The 27,339-nt window shown below is 38.0% G+C and overlaps 1 long non-coding RNA gene across 1 annotated transcript in view; it reads left to right on the forward strand.

Annotated features, from left to right (window-relative positions):
- LOC136991607 (uncharacterized) overlaps positions 1–27,114 on the forward strand; it is a 53,229-nt gene extending 26,115 nt beyond the window's left edge. Inside the window, exon 3 of the long non-coding RNA XR_010883843.1 lies at positions 26,992–27,114. This is a non-coding gene — a long non-coding RNA (uncharacterized lncRNA). The remainder of the gene's footprint in view (positions 1–26,991) is intronic.
- The last annotated feature ends 225 nt before the right edge of the window (positions 27,115–27,339 follow it).

Here is a 27,339-nt window from a genome sequence, read left to right on the forward strand (position 1 = left end):
AAATTTTTTTAGTAAAATAATTGACTAGCAAGAGGTGAGTGTAAGAGGGAATTGTTTCCTATTTAATTTGTCTTTGCTTCTTCCTTGGTCTAGAGCTACATATTATCAACATATACTATCAGTATCAATGAAGGTTAGATTGTCTTCACTGTTTCTGTATTCCGTACCATATGTTCTTCTCTTTAGAAATATTGCCTGAATTCTATCCACCCAGCTGCTCTACTTCAGATATCAAAGCACAGAAGTGGTTATTGTTAGGATATGCATTCCATTTTGAATGGGAGAGATTTATTTGTCTTTATACAAAACAGTTTCCTGGCACATTATTAGCTTCTTTGTCTTGATGGCAAGCACTTTCCTTTCAATACCCAGTATTTACACAGTAGCATTCATCTTTGCAGCGTTTTACCCCAGGATAGCATAGGAAGACACCATTGCACTGTGTTGCACTTCCCTGTTTTGAAGAACTTCCAATTGCAAGGCTGTATCACCATGCTTCCCACAGCCCATGCCATGCTGGGAGCCATGCTGTGTCGCTGCTACCATTTGTGCGTGTGTGTTAGGAGAAAGAAGATGCAAATATAGAAGACCAAGAGAAAGGAAATGGGTGAAAATAGGAGGCTGTCAATAGAAAAGGAATGGCAGAAAGGCCTGAGAGGGCCTTATAAGAAAGGAAAAGAGCTAGAAGTTGCTAAAAAGAGTCCTCACTTGTCTTCACTTTATTTCTTGCTTTTTACACCACTGCATTTTCTTCCTTCCTGCCTCTCATCTCCTCATACCACCACTGCGGCCTCCCTTTCTGGCACAGTCTGGGATGCAGCAGTTCTGCTTCTGTCCCAGAAAGACCCTTCCTGAATCCAGAAGGACACGTTTCCTTCACCTAGCTGGCAGCAGGCAAAACTTAGCTGGGAGGAAATTAGTGAGGAATCTTGCTGCGTACATAAGCAGTGATTAACACTCTTATGGGCTGTGCTTTTAAGAAAAGTCACAATGTGGCAAAAATCAATGACTGAGCGTAAACATGAACTTAATAAATGGCACATCTGTGGCAGGCTTGTAAACGAAATATCACTTATTGGCTAGGTAGAAATTAGTGTCAGGCACCATAATGTGAAACATTACCATTTAAAAGCAGGCTCCATGCTGATTTCCATGTGAACGGGTTGCTGTCAGGGAATGCTGAAAGTATCAGGCAGATTTGACTGGTAAATGCAGTAGACAAGCTTGCAGTGTGCCAAGAACTCCTGACAGGATGTGGTGTATTAATACATTTATTCATTTCCACACGTTCCATAACAACTAGAGCAAGTGACAGAAAACTGCTAAGCTGTGGAGAGCTTCTCTAATATCTTCTGATTAACTGACAGTGTTTGTGAAGCTGTTAATACCTCTTCATCGAAAAGAGGATATTTCTAAAACAAGATCAAAATAACTCTGTGCTAGATGTGCAATTTGTGTCTGATAGCAGTAACTTGGTCGCAGTTGGTAAATATTGCTGTCTGACGCTCTATAGCTGCACTGCTGTTGCTTATATTTCTGAAACGTTTATGCTCTGTCAATCAAGAGACGGCAGATGTCATTAAAACCATCTCAGCACTTTCCTGCTCCACAATAATTGCAGCGTCTCTTCCAAGCACAGAAAAATGTCATGACTTGCTGAGACTTCTTTTTAAATTTCTTGTGTAGTTGTAGTTAATTTTTTGTGATGGGCCTATGGTCCAAACACAGTCTAACAGAAGAAAAAGTCACTGTTCTCCTATTTGACTGGCACAACTAAGGTCGTACAAAGAGTAGTCATTCATTCTGCTTTATGCTGATAGCTGTTACGGATAGTTAGGGAGTAAAAGCCAGAGCTTCTGAAGAGGTATAATTTATATATAATTGCATATATGCCCTCTAGGCAGAGCTTGTGGAGGGACATAATATAATTAGATTGACAAACCACCTACATGTCATTTCTTCTTAATGAATATATCGGTTGGGGGCAGTCTTTGTTCAGGGTATTAGCAAAAAAGCATAATATCAGGAGGGCTTTACATACGCATCAGTTTTCACCAAATCCCATATATCAGTGGGACAAAGAGACTTTGCAGCACACCCAACCTGCCCACGAACCTGTAGGGCCAAGGGATTGGGCTCCCGAGTTGAGGGCTCTTCGTGGAGAAGAACCTGTCTCTGGCGCTAAGCTGAAAAGGGTCTATCTAATTTCAGCCATGGCAATGTGGCACTGGGAAAGAGGAAAACTTAACTGGTTTTGTGTTTTGTAGATTAAAACCAATACCATGCATGTTCATGTGGTGATTTTTCAAAGTAATCTGCTCTGACTGTTTCTTCAAAACTATTTCAAGATAGAGACTGAGAAGACATTGTATTACAATGGTTTAAACTTCAGTTAATTTTCTGGTGTTTGATGGCATATATATCGTCCAAGTTGCCAAATCTTTTATGGCATTCACTGCGATTTCTGCTGAAAAGCTTATTATAAATAGCATATGACTATGTTACAGATTTGTATGGCCTAATTTAGTGTCATTGTCCTAGGATCTCATTAATCAGCGGAGACAGAAAGGCACTCTGGGCAATATTCCTCTCCCCTAACTTCAGCTATTATGTGGCTAGTCATTTGATCTCTCTCTACCATTGGAGGAAAAAAACACCCATCCTCTGAGAATAGTGCATTCCTGTATGAGGGTCCTATCTGAAGATGGAATGAGCATCTCTGTTGAATATAGAGAAAGCCTATATGAATTGCTTAGAGTAGATACCTGATGTTTAGGTAGCTAAAGTTAGACCAGATGAGTTCCAGTCTGCCAGAGGTAGGAACCTGATTATCCTCTGGTGATGCTGTCCTCTTCCCTGAACATTATATATGTAGGAAGAACTGTATTTCTGACATAAGCATCTCAGCTTGGGTGACATGGAGCCAGGCACAAGAATTTTTGAAGGCTGAAGAATGCTCTGCTGAGCAGTGATAGTCACCAGGTAGGGATTGATCCAGGGCAATATTACTAAAAATAGTTTCCTGTACAAGAAAATTTGGACTAACCCCAAAAACCTTGCTAACTGTCTGTTAGAGTTTGGAATAACCTGCAAATTGAAGTTCAGTCTCCTGAAGTAATCTAAAAGTACACATAATAAATCACTGGATGGAGCAAACCAGTACTGGCAAAAAGGCGGGCACAATATGCTGACAGTTCTTTTGTGTCCCAAATTTGCATTATTTCTTGGCTTCCTATAAGCAATATAAAGTATTCTTACTGTGCCATGTGCTGTAAAATTTGCCCTTGTGCATTAATATCAATATAATAGTGGAGCCACATCCTCATATTACAGTTGTGAAGCTGAAAAAGGTTCTGAGCTTGGAGCAGTCACAGAAATAGGTAATATTGCTTGTCTGCTACTGTAGGTTTAAGGTTGGAGGTGCCTTGGTGGGAGCAAAGGACCATGCTCGGGTGCAGATGCCTGGGCTCCCCATTTTCACACTCCAGCACTGAGGTTGTGCCAGAGCTCTTCTTGGCTGTGCACGCAGGTACTGCTATGGACCTTGGGACTACACCGAAAATCCTTCCTGGGGCCATTCTGCTTGTGGCCAGCCCTGCCTACGAAGGGTTGGGAATGGGGATGGATGAGAAAAGAATGAGGCCTTTGGGGAGGCAGAATGTTAACACTGAATTTGGTGTCCCCGCCAAAGAAGAGACATGTCAGAGCATGCAGAAAAGAAGATGAAGTTGTTTAAGGTTTGGATATGTAACTGTAGCCATTTGAAGGCTACTCCATGTTGTGTTAATCCAAATGCTTTCACTGAATCACAGGCAGAAATTAGTATATAGCCTTGAACCAATACCATTAACTAGAAAAATATGTTTTCTCCCTACAGGTCGCAGGTACAATATGTCCTTTTTTCTAAGCCGGCCTCTAGGTACGGTGGTGCAATCCTTTCACAGTGACTGGAGTTTGGATGTTTCTGAAGTGTTATGCATGCTATAAATCATCCTTGCAGCTTCTACCCCAGTTCCTGGAAACCTGGAAACTGCAAGCATGAAAAGGATTCAAATGGTTTCTCTCGTCTAGTATTACTTTTTGGCAGCATCAAATGTCATGCATTTCAGAGAAAAGGATTGTCTCTGCTTGAAATTATGGACTTTACGTATTTTTTTTTAATCAGTTATTTGAAGAGCAGCTTAGGCCCTGAGACAGGGAGGTAGATATGTTTGGCGTTTTGTTCCAGGTGGTGTAATCCCAAATATAAAAAATAATTATTAATTTTTTTTGTTTCTGAAAAATGAGGTTGCAATCCTACATATTCTGATTGTGGACCTTTGACAAAAATGTGGTAAATAAATAAATCAGAGTTCTAAAAAGCCATTTTAATACTCTAAAAAAACGCAGAAATTCCATATGAACCAGACAGATGTTGGTATATGACAGTCTGGACGGTCTTGTAAACCTTCTGGGTAGAAAACAAAACACATCTTTTTTCCTTTTTTTTTTAAGTATTTCAGGAGAACATGGAGTAATAATCTTGCTTTGCTGTCATGAATGAAAGTGTTGAATGTAAAGAAGAGTACAATGAAGTTAAAGCTGTTAAAATAAAAGCAAAAATGACTTTTTTCTGTAACATCCACCCCCATTCCATCCCCAACCTAGGGATAGTCATTTTTCATGTTGTTCAATTTTTTTTTTTAAACACTAAAACATCACATGCAGAAACCTCAGCATTTTTTTTTCCTTGATGGATTTTTTTTAATAACTCTAGTTATAGGTGTAGAAAGAGAAATGGCTGGGGGGCTGGCTGTGGGAAGTTTTTTAATTTTTTATAATTTATTTTGTAATTCTGTTCTTATGCCTTTGGCACCACACACTTTTGCATTAGCATTTTTTGTATTGACTGAAGAATCAAGTAATAGAAAATTAATATCTATCTGGAGAATTTTTTAGACAATAGAATCTGAAGGAAAAAGTAGGGTACAACATTTAATTCTGGAGAGATGTCATATATGTTGTCATAGCCTTTGAAAATTAATTACAAACTCATAAACATTCCTTACCAACATATAGATTCATGCATAGGTATGGTACAATTGATGCATCTCAAGCTACAAAACTTGGTTTTGGCAGTGTTCAGTGAATGAAAGGTTAATAGTTGGAAATTCAGGTATGAATCTGGTTCACTTCTAGTTATAGTTTTTGGTGCAGTAATGTGGTTTTGGCTCTTAGACTGCCTCTGTAAATAGGAGGCTAGTGCTTTGGATATTATGTATATCTAGATGTATACATACTGACTGGGCAGCTGTCAAAGCATTATTGTGTAGGCTTTTAAAAATCTGGCACCAAAGGTAACCTCTTTTAATCTACTGTGCTGGCACTCGCAGAGGAGTTGCTGCATTACGGTGGTGTGTAGTGCATGCAAAGTGATCCTATTAAGCAATGCAGCGTGAGCATACAGTAGAGAACATGGGTCTTTGCCAAAAGCTTTTTGAGCAAAGTGTTCATTTTTGTTAGCTTGCTTTCACTGTATTGTCATCTGCTGAAAACTTCTAGGTGCACCACTTAATGTTTTATGTAATCGCAATAAGGTTTAAGGTATCTGGAAGGGTTTTAGAAATCACAAGTACTCCTGGAAAGTAAACGCTGAGGGGGAAAAGGTGGCTCAAAGACTTTTTTCCCTAGTTTTCCTACCCTGGCATAAGAGTAGCGACAGGGCAGGAATGGGAGTTGCCTAATGAAATTTTGGTGATTCTTCAGTGTTGCGAGAGTCTGTTAAGGCCACTGCAAGTTCATATCAGAATAAATGTTAGGGGTGGAAAAAGGAATCTGGGGTTGGGGTGGGCAGTCTCCAGCCTGGAAGCCCAGGAGTGCTTTGTGTTTGGGATGATAGATGAAAAAGAGGACTATGTCTGCACTGGTGGCACCACAATGGCTGCAGCCTTCCCCGCCCTATCTGCAATGTCCTTCTGAAACAGATGCCAATTTTCCAAAGTTTTAATGCTTCTGTTGTCCTGGAATCAGAGGAGAGATGCACTGAGAGCAGCTGGAGGGAAGTAAAGGAGTAGGAGAAAGGGGCTGATGACAAGAACCATGTCTCAAGAGAGGATGTGCCACAAAGTCACTTTGTCCAGAAATCTTGCCCCATGTTTTTAAGCTTTGCCTGTCCTTGACTCCTACAGAAAAACATCTTCCAAGGAAGAGTACTGTACAGTAGCACAACTTTGCCAAAGTGCAGTCTACTTTCCTGCAGTCATTTAATACTGGATGAAGCACTGCGTAGTGTAACATGGGGGATACCTTTGCTTCAGGAGGGCGATAGTCCAGCTCACTTTCTGGTCTTTCTTTTCCTTATGATTCTGTACCTTGTAGCATTGAAGAGGGTTTATCAACACTTAGTCCCCTTTTAGGCATACAGTATATGTTCAGCTTATCCCTGCAGTGTTCCCAGCTACTCAGCAAACTAAAAGAAAGGGTGAAGGGAATGAGGTCAGGAAAAAATGCTTTGTATTGGTGAAATCCTGTCTCTGACATTTAATTTCATTTTTCAGGTCCTTTAGAATGCTGGTGGCTTTCTCATCAGAAATCTAGTTTACCATATAAAACCACTTGCAATATACCCTTGCTGGGATGTTTGTTTATTTATTTTTTCAAGAGGTGAAAATTAAAATAAAAATGCATGGCTTTTCATCTGGTGAAAAAAAGGCAGACAAAAATTTTTGAATAACTCTCATTGCCAAATATTTCCATAGTTATCAGAGTGACCTTTGTTAGGTTAAATCACCTAAAAGAAATTGTATATACCCATGTGAATTAAAAAAGAAAAAAAATGAGGAGAGGAAGGAAAAATTGCTGACTCTTTCCTATCTCTGTCTACTTTCATGGTGATTGAGATACCTTCCTCTTGGCAAGTCAGATGATGAACCAATTGTTAATTAAGTGGTCAGAAAAAGTAGCTGAAGAAGGAGTTTGGGATCTGAGAAAGCTCAATATGGAGAAAACCATCACTGTGATCAATCCTGTCCATTTTTGACACCTTAATTAATAGATATCTTTGGCAGCATGAAGGAAGCTCAAGTGCTGGGGAAAGGTACAGCTAAGCTTTTTGTTACGGTCATTTGGGAACAACAGTACCAAAAGAATTGGGAGTCAATCCAGCTGGGAAGTGAAAATTGTGTGTATTGCAATACAAATGGGCATGGATCAGGAGGGGCTGATCCGGGCTGGCTCAGAGGTATCTGCTGTTGTGGTGGGAGCAGTGGCTTTGGGCTCCAAAGAACTCTTCCCTTGTGGCTCTAAGTGATGTTCCATGTGATCCTATGCCAGCCATTCTGCCATCCAGCGCCTCTGGTTTCCATCACAGCTTTTGCCTCTCTTTTCTGACTTTTGATTTATGTAGTTCACTAGTTGTGCTCTTCCCTGAAGAGGACTGTGGTGGTCAAAATTGGGGGATGATCTTGCAGAAGACCTCAAGTTACTAGGAGAATAATGATTTCATCAGCTATGGAGGAGTGGGAAAAAGACATGGTCTTGCTGGAAAAGTTCCTGAATTTAGTTTTGACCAAGCTGTTTAAGATGAGCTGCCTTTAATGAAATACCTAAGGAGGAAGGGGAAGGGAAAGCTTATTAGTATGGTGGGGGAAAAAGATTGTCCTCTCTGTGCTGTCTTGCTATAGTTATATAATAACTAATGCATTCTATTAGAACAAATAATAGATTTTTCTATTTGGTTGATGAACAAACTTGTTCAAAAAATCCATAACTTAAGACTCTCCCCTTAACATTTTTATTTTCTTTGACTCAATGTTTCCTTAGATTTTGAAAGATTAATTCTTTTGCTTCTGATTAAGTTTAGGTCAGTTTTAAAATTAAAAAAAATGTTTCCCAATGAAAAAGGTTTTTTTTTTTTTTTTTTAGAATATGTTGAAATGCAATATTTCAGCATCTTTGAAAACAAGATGCTCTTAGAAAATTTCACAATGAAATGTGCACTGTTCCCAAATCCCTCCTGACTTTTTTTGTTTTGTGGGAAATTCCCACCAAATGTGGGCTGGATTCAGAAATAAAGTTGATCTCCCTGTCACAGCCTTTTTCAATGAATTTGGTATTCACAAAAATTGTTTTCATCCAACTTCAGTGGTATTCTTTGGAAAATGTTTATGTTCCTTGGAGAATTCAGAGTGAGCAAAAAAACCCAAGTCACCTCCATGGTTGCTGTGGCTGATTCATTGCCTTCCCTTATTGTGTATGTAATGGTTGGTTTCAAAACAGGGGGGCTGTAAAGAGAAACGAGTTTGTTCAGGACAGAAAGTAAAAAGCAGTTACAAGAAAATCACATCCTGAGAAAGGGAATGGGCCCATCTTAACAAGTTTATGAGTGAGAACTTCATTGTGAAGCCTACTTTAAAACAAAAAAAGCCCTCCTGAAAAGCCTGTTGGACACCATCTGTTCATGTGATTCCTTTGACGGGAATCTGCAAGCTGATCAAAGGAGTAAATCATTATTTCTTTTAAGTAGTAATTACAAATGGATATTTATGTTCCTCTGGAATAATTGGTGAATATGTTTCGAAAAGAGCTCTTTCCAGTAAATAAACTAGCATCAACCAGTAACTGCTTAGTGGTTGGTAAGTAGAAGCAGAGTCCTAAAGTGGATAGATAGGCTCAAGAGAGAGATCATTACAGTGCTATTATTTAATATTTATGCTGTTTAGTCTAGAGAAGAGAAAGCTTGGGGAGATATAACAATCTTATATGTGAAAGGCTTTTGCAAAAAGACAAAACATATGCTTCTCTGTATTGTTTAGGCAATGAGGGAGTTGAACTCAAGCAGGGGAGAATGAAGATGAAGGTGGTGTAGCTTTAGAGTTCCTCATGCTCCATTATGGCCCCTTGCCCAGCCTTCAGTGGGTCATTATCTCAGTTGTGTTGATATAACTCTGTATAAAGACAGAGCAGGTTGCTGAAATGATCCAAGTTGAAGAAAAAAAACTCATCTGAGTCTCCAAAATCCAGTGGGTGGAGGTGAGCTGTGAACCTGGAAATCGGAGAGGCCCTGGATTACCCTGGGTCTCTTGAAGGAGACCTGACTCTTTCAGTGAGACCGTAGCTGCAGCAACAATCAACACTTGGTATAAAGTGTCAGTTTGCTGGAGATGGGAAAACATACTTCACTGAGGCTCTGACTCAGTGGCTTCAGTAAGGACTTTACTGTGCTATGTTCCTTTGTCATGAAGGCCATCACTATCCCAAGGCGTTTTTGAACCTTGAGTATGACACGGAAAAACATTTGAATGGCTGTTATAGCTCTATCTGAGACTTGAGAAGCTGATGTTCTCTATGGTGTCAAGTAACGTTTCCCATGCTCTCCCTAGTGTAAAAGGAGGAAGGCCCTTTGGAGATAAGGCCCAGGAATGTGTCAGTACAGAGTGAAATATCTTCTTACTCGATAAATGAGTCCTTGGTAGCCTGAATGTGATACAGTGACAGTCTGTCATGAGCAAAATGCCAAGGCTACTATCAGTCTTTGCCTTATTTGCCTAATTCTGTTGGTAGAGCTCATTTAGGTATGTGAGCACTACATAAATTTGATTTATCTTCCAAGTAGCACCCTTGAAAGGAAGTGCAAATAATTCCATTTCACATCTGATTTTAAAAGTCAAAGTGCAAAGCAGAAATATTTAATCGTCTTATCTGTGGTCCATTTGATTTGTTATGTACAGAATTGCATATAGTGATGAAAAGTTATTTTTATGTGTACTAAGTATATTTGTTATTTTATAGCTATTAGTATTTTCACTAAAAATAGAGGTGAGCTCAATTTTTGAAATGAAATTCTAATCCTTACCTGCACAAAGCATTTTGTATGTCAGAAGCAATGTATTTTGGTGGATCTACATTGATTTTTTTTCCAGGAACTTTCTTCCAGAGGAAATTTCAAAATCCCACCCTTCCATTGTGATTGGAAATGGTTTTGGTTTTGTTTCAATTTCCATGGCAACAGGAAATTTTGTTTTCTGAGAGGCTCTGCACACAAAAATCTGATTTCACTGGGCTCTTTTGAATACATCAGCTTGCATTTTTATCCCTGCTACTATTTTGAACCTCCTTCCTTAACCCTTTAACTCCATTTATTTCAGTGGAATCCGTTCTGTTTCTCCTTAGATGGGGGACAGCCAGACTTTTCATATTTTATTATTTTTTTATATATAATTTAATACAGTATGCTGATATTGTGACCATAACCACAATTTATACTTTTATTGTAAATCCAGTTCTTTCCTTACAGGAGCCTTATTACATTTTGAGTGACTTCTAAGCAGAAAACTTCTTCCAAATCTGGTTGCAAGACTGTGGAATATAATCTCCATTCTGGAGCATTTTAAAATCATGATCTCACTTCCTTTATTATGTTTTGTTTACACTTATACATCTTAATATGTTTGACCAGCTGATCAACCAGTCCATGAGTATGTTTGAAGAGTGCTTTATGAATAATGTAATGGCTAAACAATCATTAAACTTTGTACTAAGTCTCCTGCAATTTTGAACCAAATATTTCAATTAATTTCTGAATAGATGCCAGACTTCTAAAGTCTGCGATTTATAACGCTTCATCATCTGTTGTGTGAATGATGAATTCTCATTGTATTTAACACTTACCTCGGCTGTGCCATGGAACTGTTTATCATAAATGCTATAAAGCTTGAAGATGCATAGGTGAAATTCAAGCAGCTGCTTAAGTCTGAATGCAAAAAAATAAAATAAAATAAAATAAAAAAATAAAGTCAGGGATATGGTATTCTTCTATGTAAGTCCCCAAAGCTCCCCCTTCCCATTGGCCCTTCACCATAAACCAAAGTAAGACAGCACGCATAATACCTGGCGGTACATATCTGCAGTCCTTCCTCTCTCTGATTAAAGGAGAAAAGAACAAGTCACCCTGACATGTGAGTGATTGGCAGCAGGACAAGGCCTGGGGTGAATGAATGGGGCCATGCAAACCTTTGAACACTTCTTTATCATCACAACAATTCAAGAACTTTACAAAAGACTTTAAAAAGCTGGCGTTCTGGGAATAGCTACTTCTAAGGGTACTATCTTCGGAGGAAAGCTGGTACAGTTGATCGGTGTTTCCAGCTGCTTCCTAACTCTTTAGAGAATGTTCTGCTGGTAGAAGATAACTTTAATTTCATTAAAGCATTAATAACATTTCAGCATACTCTATTTGGACAGTTATCTGCAGTCTTTCTTATTTGTAGGTTTCTTCTATATTTATCCATGCCATTGGTGTAGTAGCATCTCATTATTAATAGATATTTATATTATGTAGACTTTCTTGACACTGAAAAAAATGAGTTTTCCACCGATGTTGAGATCTGAGCTTAATTAGGACTCTGTACTTTCTATCTGAAAGTCACAATAAAACTGATCTGCATTTTTTTTTCCATCAGTGGAATATAGGCAGCTTTTATTGATTGCTAGCATAGGTATTGATATTGATATCTGTTTTTTGTTTTTTGTTTTTTTAGTTGCTAAAACTCTTGTTGATTTTCTTGCATGAATTATTTGAGAAAACTGCAGGCTTTAAATTGGGGGAAGATTCAATCCTCATATCTTAATGCATATCAAGGAAACCTATCATGTTGCTCAGCTGATTTGAGAGTTGTTTTGCTTTTAGATGAATATTTTTGAGACGGTATCTATTTATGAGTTTATCCCCTTATGAATGGTTACTGCAGGTCATCTGTTGCTGGTTCAGAAGTATCAGTTAATCCTACAGGAAATGGAGCATGGGTGAAACTCGATGATTTCTTCCTGTGGGAAAATGAGCAATTTTGTTCATTATGGGATCCAGTCAGCAGGAACTAGTGAAACTGGATTCTAGTTTATGCCTATGTAAAGATTTGAAATAACTTTTTCTAAACTCTGAGGATGTAACGAAACAATTATTTTTGAAGTATTTATTGCCACTCAGCAAAAATATATTACTCATGTTTACTGGATTACCTAATGATTTTTGATGCTTTATTTTCATGTCTTGACACTTCCAATAGGGGGTCCTCAACTAATTCTTGAAACCAAGAATTTTCATTGTGTCCCAGATTGAATGTGTATCTTTAATACATGCTATGGACTTTAAAATAATTTATATCAGAACATCCTCATTTATTCTGGACCCTTCCATAAAAATATTGTTAGGAGCAGACTGGAAAGTGGTATTTCACTTTTCATTTTCTGATATGATCTAGAAGCAAGCAGTAGTTTTACCATGTATGGCAATTTTTTTGGAAAGCAGGTATCCTTTTTTCTCATTAATCCTTTTCTACTAACTGTTGATAGCAAAGGCAGTATAAAAGTTTTCAGAAAGAAGATAATGAGATACTTATAGGACATCTAGGAGAACTCTTCCAGTGCCTGAGAAGCAACATGAAGGAAGACTGATGCTATTTGCAAGAATAGCATATTTCAAGAAAAATGAAGTATATTAAAGTAATCGCTGTTCTATAAATAAGCTGTCAATACTCTAATTTTCCATACTTTATGGTAAAAGCAGAAGACTCCCCATTTGGTGATCAGATATTCAAACAGTATTTCATATGGCTATTCTTTGTCTTGGCCTTAATGGTGGCTGAGAGCTATAGGTGTCAGTGAAGAGGACACAGAAAGGTTGTGCTGCTATGGGAATTGCACAAGGAGGCACTTCTGTGCTTCCCAGCTAGAGAGAGGTCTCTCCAGGAGCTGTGAGGTGGCTTTGAGTGAAACATGGGAGCCCAGGGGAAACCTCTGCCAGGCCTATGCTGGGGGGAGGGCAAAGAGCAAGGACCAGGGACATGGGGCCAAGGGGGCGGAGGGAGCTGTTGGAGCACTTTTTCCTCTGGGAATGATTTTTTTGGACTGGGAGGTGTAGTCTAGAGCCAAGCAGTGACTTTCCAAGTTAATTTTCTCCATAGGCCAGAAAATAAATTTTCACTAATTCTATGGCCTACAACTTTTTTGGACTTCACTTGTTTACTGCTATTTACACTTGAAGAATTTCTTGCTTTTCTCTTCTGTCACAAAGATCCTCAGAGATTTACAGAAGAAAGCAAAAGGGGCAAATGGAAGGAAAATTGTTCACAGCTATGCTCAGTGAGTTCTAATAATCTCCATACCACAGGCTTCTCTAGTCCTTTTGTTTCTGGTCTTCAGGGATGGGAACTGCTAGTAAACCTGGTTTTGGAATGATCCTGTGTTCTAGGTTGTTAATGATTCCTGCCGCAACGTCAGCCCACAGACCCTGTTGACTTTTCCAGGAAAGGGGAGTGGTGTGATATTTACAGCCTGCCTGTAAAGCAGATCTGCTGTGTGACTCTGTGTCTCTCTTTACTGAAACTTTATCTCCAAATCTTTTTTGTCCTTTTTTCCCCCTGAGACTATATGGCATAGCAGAAGTCAAATCAGCTTTAGAAAAAGACTTTTTTCTTTTACTTTGTTCCTTTGTGACTGCTGGCTTTCACAAAACCACAGATTCATTTTTTTCTGGCCAGAAAATTATTCCAGATTTCTATCCATCTGCAGTCCCAGGAACCTACCTGGGTCTTGGAAATGCATCTGGCCACAGTTTCAAATGGCATTGTTCCATTTTTATTTGTACAGGAACAAGTGTGAGCCTATAAATCGTAATTCAATTTCTGTGCATCACATTTCAAGAAGTAATTACTCACCCCTTGTCTCCTAATCCTCTCCCATCCCCAAAACAAACTTTGGCGCATCTATACTGTAACTGTAAGTCTAAGTTTTCCAAAAGATATTTACAGACCTGAAGGACTGTGCAAGGGAAACATTTGCCTTCTTCTGTGAACTCCTATTTGCATGCATAAGCTTTCCTTGTGAGTGCTGAAGATAAATTTCATTGGTGATGTTTTCAGTGAAGCTCTCTTTAGGCCCAGTGATGGCTATTCTTTGCAAGGTCCTTTTAGCTGAATAGATAACAGTATGAGAATTAGAAAGTATTTGACAAGAGTTTGCTCTTTGGATCAGGCAGCCTTCTTCATTAATTTGCTTTCATATTTGTTTGTGAGCTTCCCAAGAGTTTCTAAGCACAATCAAACTAAGTTGCAGAGTAAACAAAGACTGGAAATACCTGTATTTAAGATCTGTTTGAATGCCAAAGATATTCCTGGTAACACAGAGTCTAAATATATTTGTCAGTGTCTGGGCTGAGTTCATTAGTCAGCATTGTTGCAGCCTAATTGGTTTTAATTAACTTTTGCCCTCATTGCCCAGTGCAGAGTCCCAGCTAAGCTCCACAGAAGGTCATAGTAGGATGGGACATAGGAAAAGCAGTTGGTCACAGATATCAGTGAAACAAATGAAAACTATGTTCTGTATTTGTCACAGTCTGAACTGTGACGAGGTGGTGGCAGAGAAGGGATCACTGACCTGTCTGAAATCTTTGTATCATGTTCTGGGCCTACCAGCATCTATCAGGACAAAGTGTTTGCTTTAAATTATGCTTTAATGAGTGCAATTCCTTGTAGAATGGCTGGGGATCTGAGTGCATTAACTGCTAAACTAGCTTGGGAATGGCTTATTAACATAAATATCAAATATGAGACTCCACACTGACTAGCAAATAATCCTTTTAACTCCTTTCAGTTTGAAAAAAAAATTCCAGTCTATGACAAAGAGAGAGAGAAAAGAAAGAGGAAAAGTTAAGAGATCTAGTAAGTTCAGTGGTTTTAAATGAATTGCATAGTAGTACATTTATTGTTTGTATTTGGTATAGCTGACAGTAATTGGCATGTGCATGACATCAATATAAGCAGCAAAATATATTGTTACTTGGGGTCTTTGAGGCTTGGTGAAACGGATGTTCTAGTTTAAGCACAGGTTGTTTGGCTTGTTAGCATTTACACATATAATAGGGTGGAATAACCTTTTTCTCTTTGCTGCTTCCTTACCTCTGCACTGTAGGACTTTCAGGTTGAAATTCTGTAACCTGCCTTATCAGGGGCAGTTGAGGCTTGGTATCTATTAGCCTTACATTCTAACAGATAGTGCAATTTCTGCAAAAGATTTTGGGCTATCTCCAAACAGCCTATGGAAGAGAATAGAATTATTTTGAAAACAAATATTTGAAGTGATTGGAGTGTTTGCTTTTGATCTGAGGTATCCAGTTTCTTTAATAGCACAGTTAAAATATTTTTAGAGACACACCACTTCATGGTGCTGATTTCCTGCTCATCTCTAAGCAAAAGATGTTGTGAATCAGGTCACTTAGAGCCTGCTCCAGAAGGACACTGTGTATCAGTAGGCAAAAAATAAATAAAAAGTAACTTCTTAATTATTTGAAGGTTGGCTAATATATCTCAAACTTGTAGTGAATCTGTCACTGGACAAGAAACCCAACCACTTTCTTATGTTTTCCTTTGGATTACTGGAGAGGAGCTGGACTTACACTGTTACCAGTTAAAAATTTGAACTAATGACACTTTGTATGAAAATAATGTTCTACAACAGTATCTTCCCTTCTGTGGCCATAAGAGAGATTTTCCTGAGCAGCCTGATGTATTAGTATTCTTAACTGAAGTAGGTGATCATGATTGTTTCTTGATGCTGAATGAAGCAAGAGATCATAAAACTAAAATGCAAAGCTTTTAGCTGTACTGTCAGCTAGTTGGAAGTCAACATCTTAACTACACCGAATAGAAACTGGACAAAGTAACTAATTCATCTGACTTCAAAATTAGATAGATTCTCCCAGAAGATGGCAGTGCACCTATGAATAGTGTTCTCTTAACAGCTTTGCAAGCCATATCACTTATAGCTGTTTTTTCAATGCTATGTGCAATAAAAAAAATAAGTAATAAAAGCAACTTCAGTTGGGTGTGGGTGCAAATGCTACTTTTGATCTTGAAATCTGAAGCAAATATCAGTATTCCACAAACGTCACCTGTCCTGCATGGACTGAACGTGTTTGGAAGGGTTGGCAACATACTTAGCCTTTTAGTACATCTGCCATCAGGCTGATGATCCCCTTTGCATTGGATCCTTTCACATAATCCCTATGTAAAATCCATTGACTAAATCTAGAGCTTTAAAACATGTCTCAGTTAAAGTGTTGGAGGAACAGATCAATATAGGGTAATGGTTGCTAAGAAATGGATGAAGTTATATGATTTAAAAGTCTGGCCATGTTACATCTTTGCTCCACTGCTTTCTTGCTGAAGAATTTCTTCATTCAGATGAGATCAAAAGCAGATGTTCAGAAATACCAAAAAGTACTACTTCTGTATTAGTTCTAGTCTAAGAGCAATCAGTAATTGCTGCAAATTTGGGGATATTTCTAGTTCAGTTTCCAAAGCAGTAGTTTGAGTGTGGCTTTTCAAATGTGTAATCAAACAGAACTACTTAACCTTTTAGAAATTGATCCACTCCTTATCATTTTATTTATTTCAGAAATATCAGTGGGGAATGCTAATTTTCCTTTTTAAAAGTCCATCTTAATCTGTAACTGTAATTTGCAAATAAAACCTGCTAGCTGTTCTGCAGTGCTTGTCTTTTGAACTTTGATATGCATATTTCCATGTACAAACAAGCTCCTTTTGTGATGTACATGAATGAAAAGATGCTTGTGAAGAGGGGAGAGGGAAGAAAGAGGGCTTTTACACATGTAGCAACAATGCTTACAGGTAAATTTTCGAACTGAACTTAGCTACCAATGTTCTGTCTTGACTAGGACTACCACCAGTTAGGTGAAGAATGCTTAAATATTAAATATATATTTATGCTCTGTAACTTAGATTGGAAAAAAACCTGTTATTCAAAATTTCTCATTTGTAACCGTTTATTTAGTTTTCCGTACAGTAAAAATGCACTGGCAGTAAAAAAACCTAAAAATTGCAGCTGTTTCTTTAACGTAAAGAAGAGATGAAAAATTATTGTGTATTGTTCTGCAGTCAAATATAATTGTGTATTCTTGTCCTACTGCTTAGATATTGTGGGCACTAATTTTACTAAATTAACATGAGCTGCATCATTTCCTTTGCACAAAACACAAAAACACACAAGAAACTAAAATTTGTCTGTTTTTTTCCCTTAATTTTCACTTTCCTGCTCCAGTAAGTCATACGTGACTGCATGATATATTAGATTTTAATTTTTTTTTAGATTTCTACCCCCCTTTTTAAAAGTGTATTTGTCTTCCTCATAGAACGAGCATCTTTAGTCTCTTTGAAGACCAATCTGTGATTGGACCTGTACCCTACTGGTTACTCATGACCATAAATACAGTAAAATAGAATCTTCCTTAGCACCTGAAGAGCCACAGCAGCACCTTCCCATTCAAATGGCTAACAGAACTGTCTAGCACATCTTGAACAGACAAAATCACAATCAGTAAGTGGTATAAAGGGGACAATAGTGACAAATTTGATCCTGTTGCGCATTCACCTATAGAGCCTATTACAAACATCCATTTTACCACCTAATAATCCACCTTTCACTACTGACAGGCATCATTCTCTTTTGTCAGGAGGAGACTGACATTAAATCACATGCTCCCCCCTCCCGCCCCGCCTCTTTATCATGATTTTTCTGATACCCTCATGTTTCACACTAATGGTGTGACTGAGCTTTTGGGTTCTGTGCAACTCTGCAGACTGCTCCATATCACAGTCATTGACATTTGCTGCTGCCATTGTATAATACGGATATATTGTGATGAATAAATGATACTACTTGCTGTTTCCTTGCTCTTACTGTGTACAATCTCAATAAAAGTGAAATTTATCACTAGACAAACTGTGCAAATATCTCAGCTGACTTTCATAATAAGGCAAGCTACCTCAGCAACAATAAAATTTTGACATTGCACCTTTTTTTGTGTATTTTTTCCCTAATTTCTAAGTGAATTTTCCATCTTTAATCTCACTGCTTGAGGTACAATCCACTTGGTACTGTCAAGGCCAAATTCTGGGACTGCAAGCAAATGCTATTTACATCAAAAGGAGTAAAGGCATTAGTGAAAATGAAGCGAGGATCACAATGTGTGGCCTATGGTAGGGTCACTGGCCCACAGAACATTTTTCTTTCTTTTCTTGATCATCTGTGTTCTGAACTGCACGTGAGTTATAAATAAAGCTGCTGTGCTTTCTATAATTTAACCAATCAAGCTGTTTTCTATCATATTGATTACACTTTCCAATTCAGATGCCTAAAACACTGAACTTCACCTGATTATTTCCTTTACTGTAAAATTTTGTGTTTTGGGAGGGCAGGAAAGGTCCTTCATATACATTCACAGTTTTGCCTGCCCCGTATCTAATGTGGATCAGCCTGTCTCTTCGAAATCCTTAAGGAAGTTCAGTGCATAAAGCACACTTAAAATATAGAAACTGTACTTTAGTCTTTCTGAAAGCTCGGTTACAGCTTTTGTGTTAAGATAGGAAAAGGGGGAAAGGTGGTTGCAGACCTGTAATAATTGACACTAACTAATAGCCTCATGTTTACTGTGCTCTTCTAGGAAGTAGGAGAGCCAAATCTAAATACCCCTTCACCTAGAGTGGGTTCAAACATGCAGGTCCCCATGCAGCCCTCACTTGAAACTCACCCCTTTGCTGAAACTGTGTCAGTGGGCAGAAAAATAAGGGAAGTTTTAATAGGACAGAATGATCATGTAGAGAATGACACTGTAGCCAAGGCCTTCGGACACCCAGTTGGAAGAAAACAGAAGTCAGTTCCAAACCCAGCTCTTAGCACTTTTTCTGTGCTTTCCACAGTTGCCTCTATGCAAAATCATCTCTGCCAGACCAAGCGGGATTGATTGTTGGTCATCCATGTCTCAACTGAGTGTCTTACTGGCTGATAACTCAAGATCAGGCATCTCTGAGGCAAAAGAAAACTCAGGAAATGGGATGGAAAATCTTGCCCCAATTAATCCTATAGGCATCATAGATGACCAGTGCCAGTCTGATTTGTGTTGACCTGTCCATGGTTTTCCTACTGTCTCTGCTGTTCCAGTAGTTTCACAGTCTGCTTCTCATGCTCTGTCCCAGTGCTGAGCAGCCCCAGGCATCCCACTGCAGTCAGTGTCCTGCAGACCAGTCCTCTTATTGCTGGTGAACTTCTGATGTCAGTTTGGGTAATCTGAAGGTCCTGGGAGGGAAACCAGGTCCTCACTTAACATAGATGCCCATCTCTCAGCGTGCAAGAAACTCATCCTGGAAGCAATCTGCTTGGAAATTTTGTGGATAAAGTGTCTTGCAAGCCCTGAGCTGCCACCTCAGGGTGTCAGAAGTGACAGCCCAGAAGCTGGCATTGTGCCTGTATGATATGTTCCATATGGATGCCAAGGAGGTCTTCAGCACCTCCTAAACAGGGTATCTTGGAGGACAGTGGTCATCATCTGCAATAGGCAGAAAATTCAGAGAATGGATTCAGGCTGGGAGAACCTCAGAAAGGCCTGCAAGAAAAGTGAGTGGCATACTAATGAGTCTGAGTTTAAGCCTCTTGAAGTGCAGTGACATGAACCAGACACAAAATAAGACCTAAGTGAAGGAGTGTAGGCTTCCCTGAGCAGTGGGACTTGGCAGTCTTGATCCTAAACATGCACATACCTACTCAAGGCAATATGGGCTTAGGACTCAATTGCAGGAAAAAGTTCTCTTTATGTTGAGAGGTTATGTCAGAATATAGGGTGTCTGTCCAAATATAGATATATTTATACAAGGAGAAAATTAGGAAAGAATTAAGGAAATATAATTTTTTGGAAAGCCCTTTTTATTAATGAAAGGCTGGTACTGAGACAGCTGCTTGGGCAGCTCTTCTGTTGTGCAGGTCTTCTGTGCTGGGGCATCTGTAACACAAAGCATTTTCCTTTAACCAGGGCCTGAAATGACCATACACAATTGTCTCCTTTTCTCATAGGCTTGATTTTGTGATTCATCATGCAGCTACCTAATCAACTTGTTAATAAATTGTAGGTGACCTCTATACATGTACACACGTTTCTCTAAGAACTGTGCAGCAAGATGTTAAGATGATGTAGAAACAGGAAATTCTGTGAGGCTTTTTTATGCTAAAGAATTATTCTTGATAACTTTCATATAAATATGCTATCTGACTTGATAGGTTCAACACAAATAGTATAGTAATAGTATTGAATTCATGTATTGAATATTTTATTTAATTTCTCATCTCAAACTTTCTCCTCAGCACTAGGAATCAGAAGTGGATTACAGGAGGAAGATCTCAATAATTAAAATAGTCACTGATGTTGCAAAGAATACTCAACTAGGTAGGATCTCCTGCTGAGGCTTTCAATACATTCACATCTCTCTATTGCTTTAACCCTCTAAAGACTTACTTTAGGAAGTCTTTTCTCTTAGGCATTTCAAATTTAGGTGCATGTTCAGCAGTCTGGATTAGTTCCTAGTTTCTTCTATTGGCCCAGTTTGTACAGAAGCAGAATTTTCAAGACACCCAGAGAATTTGTATCAAAGAGAAAGAAACCTAAGGAACATAGATGTTTCCAACTCAAGTGACTACAATGCAGTGTAGGCAACTAAATCCTTTTAATGGCTGTTTTACATTCTTAATATCACTTTAAATTGAGCCCTAAAACTTTAGTGTTATAAATAACTCTCAGTTCAACATGATTTCTTATCTTTCCCCAGCAAATCACCTTCAGGTTTGAATAATTTGAAGTGTTGGAATATTGGAGCTGGAAGGAATATTGCATTCTTGATAGAGAATTTTTGGTCTGAATTTCTGTGTCAGGTGCCTTTATTAAATCATTGCTATGACCAAATACCAATCCCATCTCTGGAACCAAAAGTGCTGAGTAAGTTTTACAAATGAAAAGGAATGCAATTCCAGTTTTCTTCTTTGAGTTGAAAGCAGAGAGTTTTAAAAAGGCAGCATATCAGAATATTCTGACTGGAATATCCTCCATAAAAAAGCAGGGCTGATTTTTACTAATAAAAGTCTATATGCTCATACATACATACACACACACACACACACACACACACACACACATTTGTATATGTATATATACATATATTAAAAGTATATATATTCATGAATATCAGTGTGTTTAATTAATTGACTTAGTGCATGTGAATAGAATAAGCTTCTGTTCTTAAGCACCATACTTCATTTCTCTCAGTTTCATATTAATGGCTTGATAGCAGAAAATTTTCAGAAAATCTTTGATTAAATATGAAAAGTAGAACAAAACTGGTTGTATCCATGATGGTCTTGTTTCACAATGCTGCTGTATGTGGTGTTCATTATGCATGCTACTTTTTACATGTATTGTAGTAGTAATTATTGTCACTGGAATAAAAAGTAGTAATTATAGACACTGTGAAAAAAAAATGCCTTATATTGACAATTTTTTTTTCAATTGATAGTAATATATTAATAGTTATGTACAAGAGATATTTGGGAAAGGAAGAATTAAGAGAGATGAATTTTCTTCATAACCAAAAAGGAATTTTGTGGTAGAGCCCAAACTGAACATGGTGAGAGTCAGCTACCAAAACAGTTTTATAGATCTTAATTTCTTCCAAGTTTTTCTAGTGTTTTATATGTAATGTAATTCTTTCTGTCATGGTTTGCATACCTCGAGGAATGAGGAGAAAGAAGTGTCTTACATTTATCAAGGATGTCTCAATATCCTAATCTATATTTTACAAGAAAAGTGAACCAATTGTGCAGAGTTGGTTTGATTAAAAAAGAAGTGGAGAAAGATGTATGTAAACCTGAGACCATCATCTTCATATAACCGGGCCATTGATACAGTGTTTGTGAATCAGACACTTTGGCCATAAGCCAAATCTTTTGTTTTCAAAAGGGGTTTGATTAACATCACCACCCAAAGAAACATCTTCTTCCCAGAGAGTCTTGGGTCATATCAGCCATTGGCTCCCAGCAATTTTCAAAGGGTTTTATAAGCATCCAAAACTATTTTTATTACTCCACTCCTGGAAGGCAGTAAAATGGGGGAGGGAAAGAAATGAGATTCCTTTCTGCCACTGAAACCACAGCTGTATCCAGTCCTGGGAGGGCATCCATGGTACTGGGAGGATTACTGGCTAACTCTTGTCAAGTATTTCCTGTCTGTGACCTTAGATAGTAGATGGAAGATAAGAACCTGCTACTTTATGAGATGAGATCAGATTTTCTGCCTGTTTCCTGAGAAGTTGTCTGGAAGGAGCTGTGGTGATAGCTAATGGCAGAAGATAAGCGAGTGACTGGCTAGTGTTTTTAGGAATATCAAGAATGTAGAGATAGGTTTTCCATCTCCCAAATTCTGCTGGCATTTCTTAGTGGTAGTCATAGGAAGCTGCAGAGAAGGACAAATGGGGAAAGAACAGTGTTGCTAGTCTTATAAAATTGGTTTCTATAAAGCAGCTCTTCTGTCTTGATTGAATAGGTCCTAGCAGGTGACACATTCCTCCTGATGTTGTGTGATTTGATGCACTAGGCACATTACCCACAAGTTGCACACTACACAATACCACCATGTAACACACTAGTTGAAGAATCGTGCAGTGGGAGATTGGTGATCTCCAGGTAAGCAAAGGTGATTGCTGCACTCAACTAATATCTTTGGTAGATGTGGGCAAAGTGAAGGGGAAGATACCCATTCCTGTTGTATCACAAAAGCTGTCCCAGTACAACACAATACATTGCTACTACCATTTTCCAAGAGCCCCGCTGTGCGGTTCATGTATACATCCTACACTGGATGTGTTCCAGCTACTCCTTTCACAAGTATTTTGAAACTTTGCATAAATTTTGAGATAAATGATATCTGATACACAATAGCTGTGTCTGTATAGTTAGTGCATCTTAGTTAGTGAGGCATTGGTTAACAGGAGGAGACCATAGGATTTGTTAAGATGCAGCCACAACCTTCTCCCATTAGCACTTCTTGAAAAACTGCTTTCTCTGGTTCACAGGATACAGTTGCCTTTGTACCACATCTTGCCCCTGTTAACACCACCATTATTGACCCTGCATGTTAATGCACCCTTGGCTAAGGCTACTACTGAAAAGCGTCAATCGGTTTCAAGAAAGATGCTACTAAAGAAGGTGTAAACATTTCTTAAATTGTTAATTAGAAATCTGCAGTGGAAATGTGCTTTTAGTAGTTAGTTCAGGGGTTGAAACTCATGACTGCTGGATAATATTTCTGTCTTTTTTGATGGGTCACTGGATCACTGTTTGACAAACAATTAAGGGATCTGCAAAGAGCTTACTGCAATGTTACCCACTCTGTATGTCTCTTGCATTCAGTGTGCTGTTTGAGCTGTGGATGCTGGAGCCAGTAGGTAATAGGTAGCACAGCTAAAAAGAGACACTTATTTCACTTCCTTTGAAATCTGTGAAAGGACAATAATATTTTCCTACCTCACTCTGGATTAGGAGACAAAATTGATTAATTACTGCAAAAGATGCTGAGATTAAGAGTTCACTATACGTGAAAGATAATTAACTAGCTCTCATAAAGTGCTCTGAAATCCTAGGGTAATTCAGTGGAGGAATTTAGAACAATGTTTGCTGCCTTCTGCAAATAGTGCCTCCCACTTTTGAAATGTTCCTGCAAATCTTTATGTACATACTTAATTTTAAGTGCATGATCTGTCCCTTTCAAGTCAACCGGACTATTTGTATTTGTGAAAAATACAATCCCCTTTTATAATCTACAGATATCATCACTTTTTGTATATTCGTACAATAACATATATTTATAAAATCAACTTAAATTCATAAAATTATTGATTTACTTTATTGCTTGAAACAAAACATATTTTAAGAATGGTCTTAATTATCATGGACATCATTACCCATTTCCTCATGCACATATGAATTTTTAACAGAATGCTTCAGCACAGGAGTTTTATTCCAGAACAAAAGCATTACTGGTATTTGTTTGTATTACAAAAGATCCAGGAGGTCCTACTCATAGACAAAAAGCCCTTTGCCCTAAACAATCCATAAAGACAGAATGTATTATAGTCTGTGCTATTCAGTGCTTTATAGGCAAGTTGAAAACAACAGTAGTTCATCCTGAGCTCTTATTCAACAGGTGAAAAGTAGGTAATTGGCAGAAATACTGAAGGCGAATAGTAAATAGGCTTGAGAGACTGTAAAGGAATCAGGACTGATATCTGCCTTCAATGATGAAGGGAAGTTTGCCATTGACCACAGGGCTGTTAGGATTTTATCTTTGAATGTAGGAAGAAATGAGCTCAACATATTCACAGGTGTTGTGTTCAAGAAGAACCCCAAATCATGGATCCCTTCTAAAAAATCTGGATTCTATCATTTTAGGGTAAATCTCTACAAGGTCATGTACAGGGTCACTGCTGTGGCTGCGTTGCTCCGTATGCTGGTCCTGTGCCCGCAGGTATTGTATGAGTATGTCCCCGTTTGTTAATGGTGCAGTGCAGAGAGGGAAGCATCAAGGCGCAATTTGGTGTGATCCCATACACGCAGCCATACATCTCTACTAGAAAATGATGTCTGCACCAGTGCCCAGGCTGAGCCGTACATTGTGTCCCATAGGTGCCACAAGGCAGATTTCTGCATGGCCATCCCGGACCACCTTGCCTTTCTGCACGCACAGAGAGCAGACTGCAGGGGGACTTTGCAGCCCCGTTGCAAGGGGGCATAGAGGGAATGGGGGTGTGCGGTAGCAACTTTGGTTCCTATGGAAGGGAAACCACTTCAAGACACATACTGAAAGACACCAAATGCAATGGTATAGACTTTAGACCAGGGGGCTGTTGGTCATCTTTTAGCACAGAAAGAGGGAACAGCAGACTATCTACATACTTCTCTGTAGATACCACTTTAATTAACCGCTTGCGCTTTCATAGTCTGCAGTAATATAAGGAAAGCTGAATAATTTTGATTATAAAAGTAACCATGGAATTGCTTTAGAAGGATAATATCATATTTTAAGATGATGCTAGATACCACCATCGATAAACCATCTCTTCAACATGTTTTCAAATTGCATGTCAACAGAGTTAATAGGCTTTTGCTATTCTTTTTTTTAATGATGGAAGGCTAGTTTTGTCTTTTTCTTTTCCCTCTCTTTTTTAAATAGTATTTTAACTTTAAAAGGATCCTTAGAAGCATCTGGCTCATAAACAGTAGGCAAATAACATTTCTTCATGATTGATTATGCAACATAACCTCAGGTAAGCGTAGCATGACCAGTTAATTGAAAATTGCTTTCCATTTAGAATTCACTCTGTGCTAGCCAATGGTAAATAATTATTTCATCTGGCTCATTTCACTTTATACACTTTAAACACTCAAGCCCCTCACTGACTTTAAAAAACAAAGCTATTAGTCTCTATTCCACAATTTTTCAATACCCTTTTTTGTTTAATTTTCCTATTTTATAGCAGTATTTTTACTTCTGAATTGCACTTATGCAGACAGATGGGGAAGACAGCCTATTTTAACTATGCTTCCTTATTTCCCTAAAGATGGTTCTTTATTTGAAAAATAATAAGAGAATGGAGAGAACCATTTGACTTCACCATTGTGGAGTAGGTGCTATAATCTTCAAAGGTACGTTGTGTTTTCAGAAGAACTTAAATGACCATGGTAGTGCCTGGGAATGGAGAACAATGAACTATGAAGAACAATCTAATTGAGTAACAGAAATGTTGCAAAATTTGCATGTGTTTTATTATCAACTGCAAGCACTTCATGGTGTCCTAGAGCAATTTTCAAGTCAACTGAGGCCAAATTATAGTCAGATAAAATTCCCATATGAAACCAGAAAACATAATTCTTCAGATTGCATTTCATTTTGAGATGCTGGATTTGCTTGATCCAATAACAAAGCTATAGGTGACACTTAAATATTTATGTTACTGAAAAGTTTTACATCTCATTTCTTCTAACTTTCATTCATCTTCAAGTAGCACTGTAAACTCTTCAGCAGCATACCAAGTATACCTTCAATATGTATTTATTCTGTATTTGGCTTCAGGGGCACTACTACAATTATTAACAATAACAGGTATTCTAATATTGAGATACTGATTTTGTTTTACATTCAGCTTGCTGCTGACAACTGTCAGATCTGTATGCAAAATAAGAGACTCAGCTTAAGTACTTGATTTAAGCTGAGTTGAATTTATGTCAATGAGATTAGTGAAAAGAAATAAAATCTAAAATTCAGATTCCTTAAACTGTCTCAGACAATTTACTGCAATATATATATAAAAAGAGAGACAGAAAATCATAATATGGTTAGTGATTTGCATTTGATGGTAAGAGATAATAGCTGAAGAGCTCAATGGAGTGATATTCACATCGCAAGGAATATTTCTTTGCCTGATAACAGTAATAATTTTGTTAGAGAAAGAGGACTACCATAATTTTTTGTTTCTGGTCTTATTTTCATACTAAGAAGACAAAGTGCTTTTTCAGTATTTATGACCCAGATTATATACTGAAAAAAACCACTTCTGTGTCTACAAGTTTTAACCCAATCTCTGGCTACAAAGGAAGAGTCCTGGGACAGATGCCATTATGATAAGAACCATCATCTTGAAGATATATTGACTCCAGCAAATGGAATAAAAATAGTACGGTGCAAATCAGTATATGAAAGATATGAAAAATATGTGAAATAATTAGAAAGTATTCAAGTGGAAATGCATTCCTCCTTACTTCTACCGACTGCTAGTACCAATAAAGAGTATCATCCTGGCAATATTCCACATTTCCTGTTAATCTTACCATTCCTACGCTGAGAAAAAAATAATGTTTTGATAGGTCTGAACAGGGTCCTTACTAATTCCTTCTATAAACATGTTTTTATCCAAGTAAACTAGGTATTCCTGATGTTTTTTTCAGTTATTGGTGAAATACTCTGCCCATTAAAAATTGAGGAAGAATTTGGAAAGCTAGTATTTTAAACATAAATCTTTTCTCATATCTGACTGAATGCAATAATCATGTTTCATGTTAAATCTACAGACAGATTCAAGGAGAAAGAAGCACAACCAAAGGCCTATTGATATTTCAACAGTGCATGGATTCCCTATTGCGTAACCTGGATTGACCTGTATTAAGTGCTTATAAATACAGAGACCTCAGCTAGATACAGACAGATGGTGAGTGATTATACATTTACTTATTTGTGCAAATAACAAGACTTCAGAACAGCAGTTTCTTAACCACGGTTAGGTGTTCTGGCAAAGAAGAGCTTTGAGAGGAGTTTTGCTGTTGTATAAGAGTATTTCTACATGAGAAAAGGAGCACTGAGAAATCTCAAGGATACCTACCGATCTAAAAATTTAATAACTGGATGATGATAGCTGGTAG

This window comes from Apteryx mantelli, chromosome 3, assembly GCF_036417845.1.
Source record: "Apteryx mantelli isolate bAptMan1 chromosome 3, bAptMan1.hap1, whole genome shotgun sequence".
NCBI lineage: Eukaryota > Metazoa > Chordata > Aves > Apterygiformes > Apterygidae > Apteryx > Apteryx mantelli.